The 14,862-nt window shown below is 36.4% G+C and overlaps 2 protein-coding genes across 3 annotated transcripts in view; one reads left to right on the top strand and one right to left on the bottom strand.

Annotated features, from left to right (window-relative positions):
• LOC135082302 (flotillin-2) overlaps nt 1-14,862 on the bottom strand; it is a 268,349-nt gene that overhangs the window by 160,591 nt on the left and 92,896 nt on the right. The window lies entirely within an intron of this gene.
• Nucleotides 9,054-14,862, top strand: part of LOC135082310 (uncharacterized) — a 57,279-nt gene continuing 51,470 nt past the window's right edge. The window contains exon 1 of the mRNA XM_063977102.1: nt 9,054-10,261. The gene's annotated coding sequence lies outside the window, so the exon portion shown is untranslated. The remainder of the gene's footprint in view (nt 10,262-14,862) is intronic.

Here is a 14,862-nt window from a genome sequence, read left to right as displayed (position 1 = left end):
GCGACTTCGTACGCGTGGATCCCGTTTTACCCCCTTAGGGGTAGAGTTTTGTAAAATCCTTTCTTAGCCGATGCCTACGTCATAACATCTACCTGCATGCCAAATTTCAGCCCGATCCGTCCAGTGGTTTGGGCTGTGCGTTGATAGATCACTATGCCAGTCAGTCACCTTTGAGATAATTATATTTAGAAGATTTCTACAGCACTTTATCTCCACTATTCGTACAAATCGGTTATGGCTGTGTATAGCGCCCTGGAAAGGCCCTAAGTACTGAATAAAAAACTTTATAACTTAGTTGAATATTATTGTTATGGATGATCCATAGCCAAGCTAAATAATTAAAGTGTTTAAAAGATACTTATGGTATTTTACGCCCGTATTCACAAACATTACTATTAGGTCTCACAGCGCGCTTGGACGCATAGGGTGACAGGAACCAATCACAGAGGTCTATACAACGCTGTGCGTTCAATTTGCTGCTTCATCAGCAGCAAGTATCGTTAGTGAATACGGGTGTTAGCGTACGATACCTACCATAGCAGTATAATTAACTATAAAGTCTTATTTCGAACGGATGATTAACAAGTAACAACACACTTACCTATCGATCTTCATTTCCTACCATTACGAGCATTAATAACTCTATGTTTGTATGCACGCAAACATTTGCTTTTAATTGATATTTAATTACATGTAAACATGACATATTATGAATAATACGAAATAATTTTAACTTCGATTGTTACTAATAAGAAACAATGATAAAGTAAAGGTATTTTTACATTGCTGAATGCGATAGGTATTTTCGTTCAGTTAGAGTAGGCGCACACTGTTGATTTTTAGTTGGCCGACAGTTGTGCCCGATTTCAAATTGTATGAATAATCGGCCAAATCGAATCGGCGTAGTGTGCGCACTCCCATACTTGCCCATACTGATCAACAGCCCGACTAAACTATCGGCCGACGAAAAATCAACGGTGTGCGCCTACTGAGTAGGCCCTACTCTTAGCCTCAAATAGTTGGTGACGCTCGATAAATGTCCAAAAAGTTGACAACCTTATAAGACATGTTGTGATTGTGAACTTTTTGGCTACTTTGTATGTCTGTATGTCATGAACTATTTGACGTTGACTGTACCTCGTTCTCGTTAAGATGTCTAGTAAAAATGATCTCGATTATGATGTATTTTAAATCTAATCAACACCCTGGAAGAAGAGGCTCTATCTACATTTTACGTAGGTCCTCGAGCATTTGGTCTTATCTTCGCAGTCATGATTTTTAAGTTAACCGGGTTCAGTTGTTAGGTTGATTAAGTTAAGCACTGAAAGACCTTTTACGGGAGGTGGCATTTTGACCCACACTTTGACCACTTGTATGCTAAATCTACAAAATCAAAGTCTACGCCGACAGCGGCTCTGAAATAAACAATTACCTACCATTATCTTGTTAACTGTAATTAGAAAAGGATTCACCAAAAAAGTTAGTTGCAAATAAATTAGGTCAACGAATTAATTCGGCATTAGCATTCAATGCGCACTGGCTTGCGTGAGCGCAGGTTCACGCAGGCGAAACGGTTATTATTCTCAACCTTAAGCATATTTTCTTAGGGTTTAAAATGGCGTGCTTTTGTCTGCACGCAGGTCGGGTGCGCAGACGCACGTAGGCCTTGTTATATAACAGTGTTCCGTCATTTGACACCACCTTTACGCAGTTATCGCGTGATATTGCGAATTTTCGAAAAAACCCATTAAGGGCCGCAATTGACATTTTGCAAGAGCTCAATGGGAGCTGTCAGATGGTTTAAGATTTCGATATTTGGTGTAAAATTAAAAAAAAAAGGATTTATAGCCTTCGAACCATTAGACATAGGTAGTCGACAGCACGTCAACGTAAACACTTGGTAAACACGTGGTATCTTACGTAGTTGCGATAGGGGCGACTTTGCAATGAAAATGTATAGCTTGAGGTGCTGTTGACTGTACATTACTTTAAATTCTATGTGTATTTAGATGTCTTATGCCTGTTTTCACCATCAATCCCTAATTTCGCTATGAAAACAAAATTCGTGTTATCCTGTTACTTAAAAAATAGGGATTGATGGTAAAAACGGGCATAAGAGCCATTAACGAAACGGCCAAGCCACTTTTGACGGTGTAGAGTTTGTAAAGGTAGGGCGTGTAGAATTAGAAGTTTGGCTCTACAGGACAACATTGACAACTGATATTTTTTTCTGACAGAGTCATGCTCTCGTCTTGGCAGTATTTTATATGAAACATAATATGATCATGATTTGGTTAGTGAGAAGGTATTAAAAATCTGGTTAAGAAGACTTCTTGGCATAGAGATCGCTAGTGTCCGACCGAAACTAGTTTTACGACCGAAACCGAAACCGAAAACGAATTTCGACAACGGTGTCTGTTTCGGCCGAAACCGAAACTTCCTTACAAGGCTCATATTTTGTGGGAAAAATAAAGAAAACGTTATTAGAATCAGTCAGTATTTAGTTTTCTCTTTTCAATCTCAATTGCATTAAAATTGAACTTATAAAGCGCCTTTTCGAATCGCTAAAATAAAGTGACAGTGGGCGGGGCACATAGCTCGTAGAGCTGATGGCCGCTGGGGCAGGAAAGTTCTTCCACTAGGTGGACCGACGATCTGGTGAAGGTCACGGGAGGTGCCTGGATGCGAGCGGCGCAGGATCGGTCTTCGTGGAAATCCTTGGGAGAGGCCTTTGTCCAGCAGTGGACGTCTTTCGGCTGAAACGAACGAAAGCGCCTTTTTACTCTAAAAGGTATCAAATTATGTACCTATTAAAAAAGAAAAAGAAGGATTTATAAATAGTCTAGTTTTTTTTAATTACTCGCAATATTCAGGACATCTACATAGCCCGTCCCATGGTCGGGTCTTTTACCTTAATAATTTCTCAATACAAAATTGGTAGTACGTAAGTTAGTATCTACTGTACTTGCCACTTGGATATCTTGGTGATAAATAAGTACTAAAATGAACTTTGAAACTCTGAATCCATAATTTTATCACCATGAAATGCACTACCTAGTCATAACTAACTACCTATCTAATGTTGGTTTACGTATAGCATTTGCGAACCAAAAAAAAATTTAAAGGTTAGATTAAACTTGATTATACTTTTATCAGTCATATTGAATTTTTTTTAATGTTTACTACCCGCTCTTGTTGTAACGACATAAAACGAGATAAAACTTACCAAATTCAAAATAAATCACACGAAAATGACACCACAACAAAACAAAACTAACAGCAAACAAACAAGCGAGCGAATCACGACATTGGCTCTGATCGGGATCGGATTCATTCCTCATTCAACGCGCCGAACATGACCGATAACAGCGCGGAAACTCCCGAATGCACATTCGGTTTCGGTCGTAGTTTCGGCAAGTTTGCCACCGAAAACGAAACTAAACCGAAACTCGTGTTTATACCGAAACTCGACCGAAAACGAAACCGAAACCGAACATTCGGTCGGACACTAGAGATCGCACACTTGATCATCATCTCAGACTGTCGCAGGTTCGAGTCTCTCGAATAAAAACATTTGAGTAAAATAATAATATGTTTTAGGGATATTCTGTCTACTACCCGCTTCGCCAGACTAGTATTACATTATGAGTTTTATTAGATAATCAATTAAATGTAACCCGGTACGTGCTCGCCAACCGCGTCGCATGGCGGGTAGTTACACAATGTGTGCTTGGATGGCTCTATTTCCTTTGTTTGCGGTCCACTTTCCATCGAGATTGCGTCCTTGGCACGCCGTGCTGTCAACTGTCAATATTCTCGATCGTAAATGTCACTTGAAGGATGAAAAGAGAGTTCATATGTCAAATTGGCAGAATGCGAGAGTTTAAGGCTGAGTTGCACAAACTTTATTAAACCGTAACTATAACAATGACCGATGTTTTTTGTATGCCGTTTGACAGATTTTTGACGTTTGTTAAAGTTTAAGTAAGATGGTGCAACCCAGCCTAAGTGTCAAATTAACGATTCATACATAAAAGGCCTGGAGTGTTATGGAAACCTGCTGGTCAGTTAGCATAGGGCAAGGCTGCTCAGCCCTAGGCCCGCGGGCCACACTGTTTCAAATAATTTTAAGTGCCCCGCGCAAGTATGGTTTGAAAGTACGCACCATTTTTTTTTTTAAATTGTTACCAAAAAGAGAATTTCTAGCAACAACTGACCTGGCGTTACAGTTTTAAGTAGTTTTGGATCGACATAATTATGTATGTGAAAAGGTTTTTCAGATCTTAATTATGTAGAAAAAAATAAAAGTGGCCCGTCGTTAACGACTGAATCCACCTTTGGACGCTTCAAAAGGTTGAGCAGCCTTGACCTAACTCGAAAACCTAACTCCGATAACCTATCTTAAAAACCTGACTCGAAAACCTAACCCTAACCTAAATAGAAAATCTAACTCCAAACTCCATGACTTTTCAAAAACCTAACTTTTCCAAAACCTTTTTTGATGACATTGCTTTGCTTTATTAAAAACATCTCCTAATTTTGTTGAAGTCGGTTAAAAATTAAACCAGGCCTCAAAAATGCAACGAGGAAGGCCGTAAAGCTAACATACTAGCTTTGTTCACTGAACCCCGGAAGCTTTGCTAAAGGACTATGGCCAAGTGACGTAAGCCCCTATGATTCAGTCGCTTTCCATGTCTGGATGAAAATGAGTTTACGTAACAAGTTGAGTCAATATTTTAATAAAAGAATACTTCAAGTAAAGCACATAAGGGTCCCATGGAGACATCCCCTTTTGTAGAATTCCCTTTAGTTAGTATACACGTTTTAATATTAACATTCAGACGAACATCCCATTTGCAATGGGGGCGGAAAATAGCGCTAGCTAGCGTTAGTAAAATAAGTAAAATGGCGTCCTTTTATTCATTTATTTATTTTTGTTTATCTTTAAAGAAACATACAGCCTTGTTTGATACATGCAGCTTAAAATTAAGTGGGTTACACAGTAGCGGTAAGTGCTGTCACTGTCACAAAATTTTTGGGAAAACGTCACTTTTGAAGTTTAGCAAACGTGCCCTACTAGCCGAAAACATGCTTACTTAAGTTTCGGCGCGTTAATGTGCGTGGATTTTGTGCTTATTTTTTTTTAGAAATATTTCTAACTTCCGCAGGAATTAAGCTGCCTTTTACATAAAATATAATATAAAATATGCTAATAAAGACATAAAAAACTGAAAACCAAAATTATATGACCACAATTATGTCTGTGCCCGAAAACCAGTGGCATAGTTGCATATTATGTTACACTTCTCTCTATGCGCATATTTATAAACCGATCTTAAAAGTACGAACGTTTTAAGAATAAGAATACTATTCAGCATATTATAAGACTGTTTTAAAAATATTTGTTTTATAAATGTCAAATTAAATATCGAATTAATTAGAAGCCTATTTTCAGCAGTGGACGTCCTGTGGCACATGAGGGGTTAGCAGGACTATTACATTTTGCAACACAAATTACATTTTATTTTAGAAAAATGAAGGTGGACCGACGACCTCATAAAGGTAGCAAGAAGGCGCTGGATGCAGACCGCCACCAAACGGCCAATGTGGAAATCACTGGGGGAGTCCTATGTTCAGCAGTGAACGTCCTGTGGTTGAAATGATGATGATTATAATGAAGAAAAATCAAAAACCAACTCCGTTGCAAGTAAAAAAAAACTTTGAAATGATCCCAACAGTAGAAGATCACATTATTTCCCAAGTCACGTATCAGGAAAGCGGTTTGTGTCATCACCTGTAATCGATGCATCTTTCACAATCGCAGGATTTAGGGCACTCGATTACTAATCGATTCAATATCGAGTAGGCGTCCGGTGATATTTTGCAATTTGAAACTAGAACTATGAAATAAATGACGAAAATGTATAAACTAGAACTAGGTACTTTGGCGCTCTACATATATATATGGTATATCTACCTACCTGTATAGTTATGTATAATAAGGTTTCCTGCCAGATTGCGTCTGAGTTAAAGAAAGGAGGGATTTTCCATATCTAAAGTCCTTCATGACAGAAATACCTATTGTAACTAAGATCCGATGTTTTTTAGAGTAGGCGCACACCGTTGATTTTTCGTCGGCCGATAGTTTAGTTGGGCAGTTGATCAGTATGGGCATGTATGGGAGTGCGCACACTACGCCGATTCGATTTGGCCGATTCTTCATACAAATTAAAATCGGGCACAACTATCGGCCAACCAAAAATCAACGGTGTGCTGCGCCTACTCTTACTCATAAAAATACTTGAACACAATCAAGCATCTTCAAGGGAAGAAAGAGTGGGCAGGCATTTTCTGGACAGGTATGTACTAAACTACTAATTTAGCACCTAAGACTGGATCTAAAGAAGATCTAAGATCACCCAACCCAAGCTGATCAGTTAGTCTCACCCAGTCCAAGGTTACAATTAAAAAAAAGCTTGAATTCATTATCTAAAACTTTGTTTTAGTTTTTGCAACAGAAACATCTAAAAAATTACGTATGAATACGTATTTGCGTATGAACATTTCCTTCGCTACTCGGATGTGTGCAATTTCTTTATTCTTTAACAAAAATATTCGAAATGTGTAAAGGAAGAGAAATTACTCATGAATATTCATAAAAACCGAAAGAAAGGTATGCAAATTTTAATATGGGTCACGTAACATTCAGAAAAACTATCGTTTCTAATACGACTGCTTCAGATCTATCAGTTATCATCGGAAAAATAATTTTCAGTCGTTGCTAAAGGCTCTCTGCTTCATATGCAGAGATTATCAGAGAATGTCATCCCAATATTCCCAATACAAGATCAATGCCTATAAAACTGCGAATTATGTCGCACCCGGCGATGCAACAGCGTTTCATCATGCCCGTGGAACAATATGGAAAACGGACCATCAAAATGTCGACCTACAAGTCCACATTAGTCGCTTCGTAACATACATAACCGAATTTTCTGTAATCCCGCGAACGCCGCGTGGGGCGGCGAGGCCTGCGCGCGCGCCAGTTCACCACGCGGCCGCGTCTAGCGCAGTTGCCGCGAACCGAGCGGCAAGCCGGCAACCTAACCATAACAACTGTCAGTGATTTCGAAAACCTAACAACATTAACTGTCAGTTTGCTTTTTTTCGCGCGCGAAGGTTAATTTTTTTTGTTTTTTTTTTCTCAAGTGCCAGCTACAATATTGGATAACGAAGGATAATTAAAATCGTGACTGCAGTTTCAGCGATTATATCAATATCCAGTTATCGTAGCTGCTTAGTGGTGTAATAGGGCCTTACCTAACCCAACGTAACTTGATAGGCCAGTTGCATTACATAAATTCAGGTGCACCCTTGCACTCGTAGTGCATATAAGTAACACGGTTTCGCGGTTTTGGCAAATCATATGAAAAGTCTTATTCAATATCTGCTAATGTAACATCAAACTTTTTTTTCCTGGATAGATCTCTGAAGTCCTCTGCTTCCTTTCAATTGAAAGCAAAAGTGTAAAAAAACCTTCTATGGCTCGCGGTCGTGGCAAAGGCATTGTTACTTTGCGCTCGTATTACGAAACAACACTCAAGTATGAATTAAGTGAGTCGAGACCACACTAGATCAAAAAAGATTGGTCTGAATATTGAAGTTTAACTAGGTTAAGCTTGAATTTGAACCACATTTCAGAAAACTTGAAAATATTTTGCCCAAAAAGTGGCACAAAAAAGTAGAGCCGTGCGATTTATCTCAGATTAAACTTTGTTTAAAATAAAACTTGAACTTGAAATGGTAACTTCATTAAATCACTAATTATCTAAATTAATTAAATCAAAATCTTACGTAGAGGAAAATTCGCGATACACTGATCAAAGATCAATGTCAAATATAAAAACTTTTATTTTCACACTCAGTTCAAGGACAACTTTAACATTCGATCATTCAATAATTTTATTCAGAAAAACTTAAAATTATGTAAATCACCATAGATTAACATACCGGAGCTTCTATAAATAAAAACCATAAACTCTTACCTAAATCTTGAAATGTCAAGGACGTTATCACCATTCGTTAGGAAAGACAGACAATCAACATAAATTACGCAATTCTAGAAAAACATGACCTTTGGCAATATATCATAATCTCTTGGCAATAAAATTGCAGTCAAATTTTCGTAAATCATTGATAATAATTAAGCTGCGTTTAATCACAAAACATGACTAAAGAGTATTATGTCAATCTGTCAAGAACCATAGACTCCGGAACTTTACTTTCGTTATTTTATCTGTGCTCAAGGCGCCTATTACACAGCCTGTTTACAGTACTATCGTTTGACCTATCGTTTTAGCCGTAATTACTTCCTTCTTATTAAAATAATTAAAAATATGAAAACCATGTGATTCTAAAGACCATATAACAAGTACAATAACTAATTTAAGTTAAATATTTGAAGTTACTACACATCCTTTAACATAATAATGCTTTATTTTTTATACGATCTATAAATTAAGATGGATTTGAAAGGTGACATTTACTAAAATACTGGAACCAATCTAGACTTCCGTCATTATTGGTAGTAGTGACCCTGCACGTATAACTAAGGTCAACAAGGCTACGCAGAAATTACGAAAAGAATTGTTTCCGCGGTTACGTTTACCCAACACTATTAAACTCAGTGTTAATTACATCATTCCTTAAATACAGATATTCGCAATGTTAATACGTTAATTCAAGTTTTAAAAAAATCTATATTTTTTTTACTAAAAATATTTCTGTATTTCTTTCAGACCGACACTACTAACTGACTACTAAAAGATAACCAGGTTTAACCAACGATATGAATATTTCGTTTAGCGAAAATTGTGTTCACACTGTATGATTATTCTATTCTATTAAGTAGGTTCTGACAGCTAAAGTACATGCCCTGCAATTTATTTCAAATTGTAGTAACGTGCTTTATGTAGTAATTTGTGACAACTGAAGTAAATGCTCTAAATGACTCTACTTAACATAAAGAAATACATACTTCATTACAGCTTGTTGTTAAGTTTGTTCGTAATGTAAGTTTGTAGAGTTAACACTACTCAATACATAACACCTTAGAGCCATGCAATTGGTCGTGTCATACAATCTCATTAATGGCGCCAATCATCGCTTTCAATAAGTCACGTGGTTACCTAACCGATTAGTACAGCACTTCAAGCTAAACCCTGCATCTTGTGCAGTTGTATTAAGAGCGATTTTGCCACAAAAATGAAGTCTGATGTCTGTACTAACTGACGTAAGGTAAACATAGAACATAACCGTAGACTCGCGGCTTGTTCAACGCAAATGATATAACTTAATTTCATGGTATTAATCACTGTCGTTAAGTTACTTTTTTCCGGAAAACATCGGTTTTTTTTACCAATAAAAAGAGTGGTATTTTTTCACAATAACTTGTACGGTACCCTAAACTGAAACCCTTAATCGATTTGCACGCGAAGGTTGGTGTTGTCTATGGTCTGGACTGATCAACCGTGAAGCGCATACTTGCGTGGTTCTTCCATGTTACTACTACTGGCTTCACAAGTCTGGTGTCAGACATTATGAACCGCCAAAGATTTCTGAACCATGGCTTTAGGTTAATTTGCCCTAATACTTAAATGACTAGTTTCATAGGCGGTTATATGCCTGGATATGGTTTGGCGCCTTACTTTATGACCGGTATATTAGTCATTTGATACGCAGTGAAGGTAGAGTGAAGACCGATTTACCAGCATTCAGTCTTAGGCCCCCGACTGAGCATCACATACCGTTGTGACATAAGCCCTGTGTCAATTTTATGTACAATTTAGTACCTTTTCTTTAGGTTGTAAACTTAACATCAGCGTTGAAACCTTTCCAAGGTATTTAACAATTAATTGCTCAGGTCATAGACTCAGAACAAAAGTTACGTTGGGTTGACAATTAACTTAACTTACTTACTCGTAACTACCATAATTACGGTGTAACTCAAAAAGCATTCGTTCCAAGGTCATAGTGCATCGGCACCAGTGAGAATCCGTGAGAGGCTGCAGACAATACAGTGTTTAACAGGTTAATTAACCTCTTGAGTGACTTTCCATCTCGTTGCAATGACAGTGTAATGGAGCCCATTTAGTGAGTGCATGAAGTTTGAAGAATTTGAGTGATTTTTCTAGTGGAAGGCGGGAACGCCTTCTCGGCAAGATTTGTTAGTCGGAGTACATTATATTCATCAGCAATGAAAGTAAGTGGTTATGCTATTATAACTATTAATATAATAATATCTGAAAAATTAAGGGAAAACAATGTTGCACTTTTTATTTTAATAAATTAGCTAAACTCTACCATCTTCTGTTCATGCTTCATACCTAATACGAGTATTTCTTTATTTCATGGATTCAAGAGTATTTTAGTATTTAGACCAATCTTCAATTCATCTTTCGAATAGGTACTTTAATCAAGTTCACCAACCAAGTCAATTTAAAAAGCAACTTTATCCGCAAACTGTTTAGTAAGGTGAGCAAGAGTAAAAATAAAAGCAAGGATACGTTAACTGTGTTTATTTTAATTTAACTTTCAGTTGGTGAAGGGAAACAGTCCAAAACGACAAAAAAAAATGTTACAAGAACCTTGTGTTAAGTGTAAACACCTCACTACATACAAAATATACCGATTACAGTCAGAACATCGACCTTCTATAAGTATAGTGCATTGCGTTACTAATTATACTTATTATCCATAATAGAGCAATAATATCTCTACCAAACTCCATCAAATGGGGGCCAAGGCCAATAACATAATAAGTATTAGGTTACAAAAATTAATGCACAAATTAGTTGCCTAAGACGACTGCAGTTTGATAATGATCGTGAGGCCAATGGCACCTTTTTAAGTGGTTATTACAAATGCCTCTTTTGGAAACCCGAATTCAAATGAGATTTTCTAGTGATGTCACATATCTTCGGCTACTAAACGGTACTGGACCTTTTAGCGATCGATTCAGCCTTTTTCAACACTAGCTGAAATATTCCCTACTATTCGGTTGAATGCCGAATGTCATAAAAATTTTAAATAATTCACCTGAGGATAACCACGAGAGATATTGTGTTGTATTTAAATCACAAATTGTTATATTTTTTGTAATACATTCGATATTGCAATAAAGAATGCTGCATTTCATGACATTAACGAAAGAGGTACTCGTAAAAGAAATAAATCTACTTATAGGCCTGAGGCGTCGCTACCACACGCGCTATAATGAGACAGGTTGTAATCAGTCAGTCTTGTGTCACTCACGAAATGCCGAGTATTCGGCGCTTCGGTCGAGACCGTAACCGAAACACCCAATATTCGGCCAAATCGCTATTGTGGCATCATCACTCGTAATTTCTTAAACTCGGATAGGTATTGCATTTGGTATCGAAATCTTTGCTGTTACTCCATGGCTGTTAAAACGCCAAAGCAGTATATGTCAGTGACATGTGTATTTTTTAGTGAGTAGTTGTTTTGATAAATCATTAACTTAGATCTGGAGAAGAAGCTAGAGAACTCGTTTCTCAATGAGGGCTATCGTTTTTATACTTAACAGTTGGCACCCCTGGCGATTGACAGGACCTTACTCTACAGTGGCGCCATCTTGATGAGTGCAAATGCGATAGTCCTCCTACCACTTTAGCACTCACCAGTTGGTGCCACTGTCTTCGCTACTAGCAAGTGACAGGACCTTACTCTACAGTGGCGCAAACTGGTGAGCGCTAAAACGATAGCCCTCATTGCACAATTACATACTGGAAAGGCTTTAATTAAATTTATTTATTCGAAACAAATAAATAATAATCATAATAGATCCAGAAGATATAGGGGATCCAGAAGATATTCAAAATTATCGTCCTATCACACTCATACCAATCCTCTCGAAGATATTCGAGAAATGTATGTTAAAAAGGCTTAGAGATTTCTGTTCCAAACATAAAATTATCAGAGAAGAACAATACGGATTTCAAAAAGAGAAGTCTACCACACTAGCTATGTTTAATTTAGTGGACACTGTCTTAACTAGTCTTAACAAAAATCTTTTGACGACTGGTCTCTTCTTTGACTTATCAAAGGCCTTTGATTTTGTACAGCACAAACTTTTATTGGAAAAATTAGAAAGAATAGGAATTAGAGGACTTGCATTACAATGGATAGAATCTTACCTTAATTGCCGGCAACAATGCGTTAGTATTAAAAATATGGTAGGGAATGAGATAAGGTCTGTGTCATCTGATTTAAGAGAAAACTGGTATGGTGTCCCCCAAGGTAGCGTACTAGGACCGATCCTGTTCCTCATTTACATTAACGACATAACTCAAGCAACAAATCATAAATGCACTTTATTTGCTGATGACATATCCATAATTGTGACTTCCAATGATAAGACTAATATACTCAATCATGAAACTGACATTAACAATACAATTGACAAAATAATTAAATGGCTTCATCAAAATAATCTAAGAATTAATCTTGACAAATGTAACTATATTCAATTTAATAAATCTAAACATGAAAAATACAATTTCACAATGAACATTGCTAAAATAAATAAAATAACACATTTGAGATTTTTAGGGCTAATTATAGACGAAGATCTTAATTGGAAACTTCATCTAGACAATATCTGCAACAGAATTAATAAATTCGTTCATGCTCTTAGACAAATAAAAAATGTAACGAACCGGAAAACCGCCATAATGTCTTATCATGCTTATGTAGAATCCATTCTGCGCTATGGAATTATTATATGGGGCAATAGTACCGACACAAAAAGAGCATTTATTGCTCAGAAAAAATGCATCAGGGCTATATGTGGAATTCGTCCTGATGAGTCATGTAGGCCACTTTTCAAAGAACTCCAACTTCTGCCACTTCCATCACTCTACATATACGAAGTTGCCGTTTTTGTCCACAAAAATACAGAACTTTTTAAAAAATCTGGTAATCTCCGATTAAGATGTCCTCAAAGACTAATACATAAAGACATACCGAGATCCACTAAATACGGAAATAGCTGTCTTTGCATGGGGATCCGTATTTATAACAAAATCCCTAAAGAAATAAAAGATCTTAATATAAATATGTTTAAAAATAGACTACACAGGTGGCTTATGAACCATAGTTTTTATGAAATAAAGGGTTTCTTGACATTCAAATATGTATAAATGTAATTTTTGACATAGCTGACATAATTAATAATTTATTGGACATTTATTATTGTAAAACTGTACTGTACTGTTGCAAATTGATATAATTATAATGACATTGTTTCTTTTTTATGTATTAATATTCAAACTTGCATGCTTCTTGATGTAGCAAAACATGTGGACTTATTTTATAGCTGTAACAACTGTATACCATGTTTTATGCAAATAAACAATTATTCTATTCTATTCTTATTCTATTCTAATAGGGCAAACAAGTTTCTTTAATTGAGATACATTATCTATAAACAATAGTATTGAGAACCTTTTTACGCTGTTTTAATCTCAAATACTTTCATAATACAGTCGGTTTTATTTCAGTAAGTGGCGCAGGCGCCGAGCGGCGCTACTAGATTATGCAAAATCTAAGTCGATACGATCTTATTGCGTCAGTGCACGTAAGATTTTTTGCACTTTTATGCGTGGATCACGGAGCTAGTGAGAATGGATAGAGCAAAATACTGTGATAGTTGATTAGACTGATAAGCTGGCTGTTAATACAAATTTTGTGCTTTGAAAGCTTTTTTTGGTTCGAATGTTTATAGATTTTTTAGTTTAAAAAAAGTTAAGTTAAGTTAGTTTTAAAAGTGGACAGTAGTGGACGTCCTATGGCTGAAATGATGATGATGAAAGAAAAAACAAAAAAATAATTAGTTAAACTGTGATTTGGAGTGTTAAGTGTGGCTCAAGGTTAATGTTCCCATTAGGGCTATCTCCTCGACGGCATAAAGTGTTTTTAAAATCATGTCTAACTACCATTACGTCAAATTACCATCAACATACTTACACGCACACCCTTTAAAACGAATAGACCACTTAAAATATTTTGACAGATGATAAATAAAAATAAACACGAAAAGTGTCTCATACATACATTATGGTGTTTATAAATTTGTCTTCTTTTTTTTTTTCATTTTATTTTAATTTATTAGTTACCTATGTTGCTGTAAACAGAAGGCAAGCATGTTAAAGATCAATATCAACATCCTGTACATTGTACATAGTAATAGAATACAGATTTTGAAAAAATGGGTCAAAACAGTAAAAAATGAAGTTGGTGATATAATGCAAAAGATCATAATAACGCGTGTACAAATTAAAGCTTACATTCAAAACCAAAATCACTAAAATTTCCCGCCAAATGATGTATTTTGACGTTCCATCTAGGATTGACATCTGTCAGTCAGATTCCAGGCATGAACCATGGCACATTGGCCACAACCCGCAGATTTATTATCTGTAACGTGTGGATTTTTTACTAACTGCATGAGAAATACAAGCTATATTATTCTTGTTGTTATAAATTCTTTTCTTTCCTATTTTCTAAAGAGTGGGCCGTTCTTACTAAGGTGATGATGGAGCAGTAAGTGATTGCATCGATATGATTTATGATCTAATAAAGCTTAATTAATGTGTTATAATGACGCATCTAGCACACATTATGCGCAACACATTGTTAAACAATTTGGAACTAGCACAGCTTGCGCCGGCGGCGACTCGCTAAACTTTGTGTTGGTAAACATTTGCAACATATTATAGTATAATGCTATCTATAATGTTGTTTAGAGACTACTAGCTGACCCGGCGAACTTCGTACCGCCTT

The sequence above is a fragment of the Ostrinia nubilalis genome, chromosome 21, assembly GCF_963855985.1.
Source record: "Ostrinia nubilalis chromosome 21, ilOstNubi1.1, whole genome shotgun sequence".
In the NCBI taxonomy this organism is placed as follows: Eukaryota; Metazoa; Arthropoda; class Insecta; order Lepidoptera; family Crambidae; genus Ostrinia; species Ostrinia nubilalis.
Note: the sequence above shows the minus strand (reverse complement) of the source record. Positions and strands in the feature narration are given on the sequence as shown.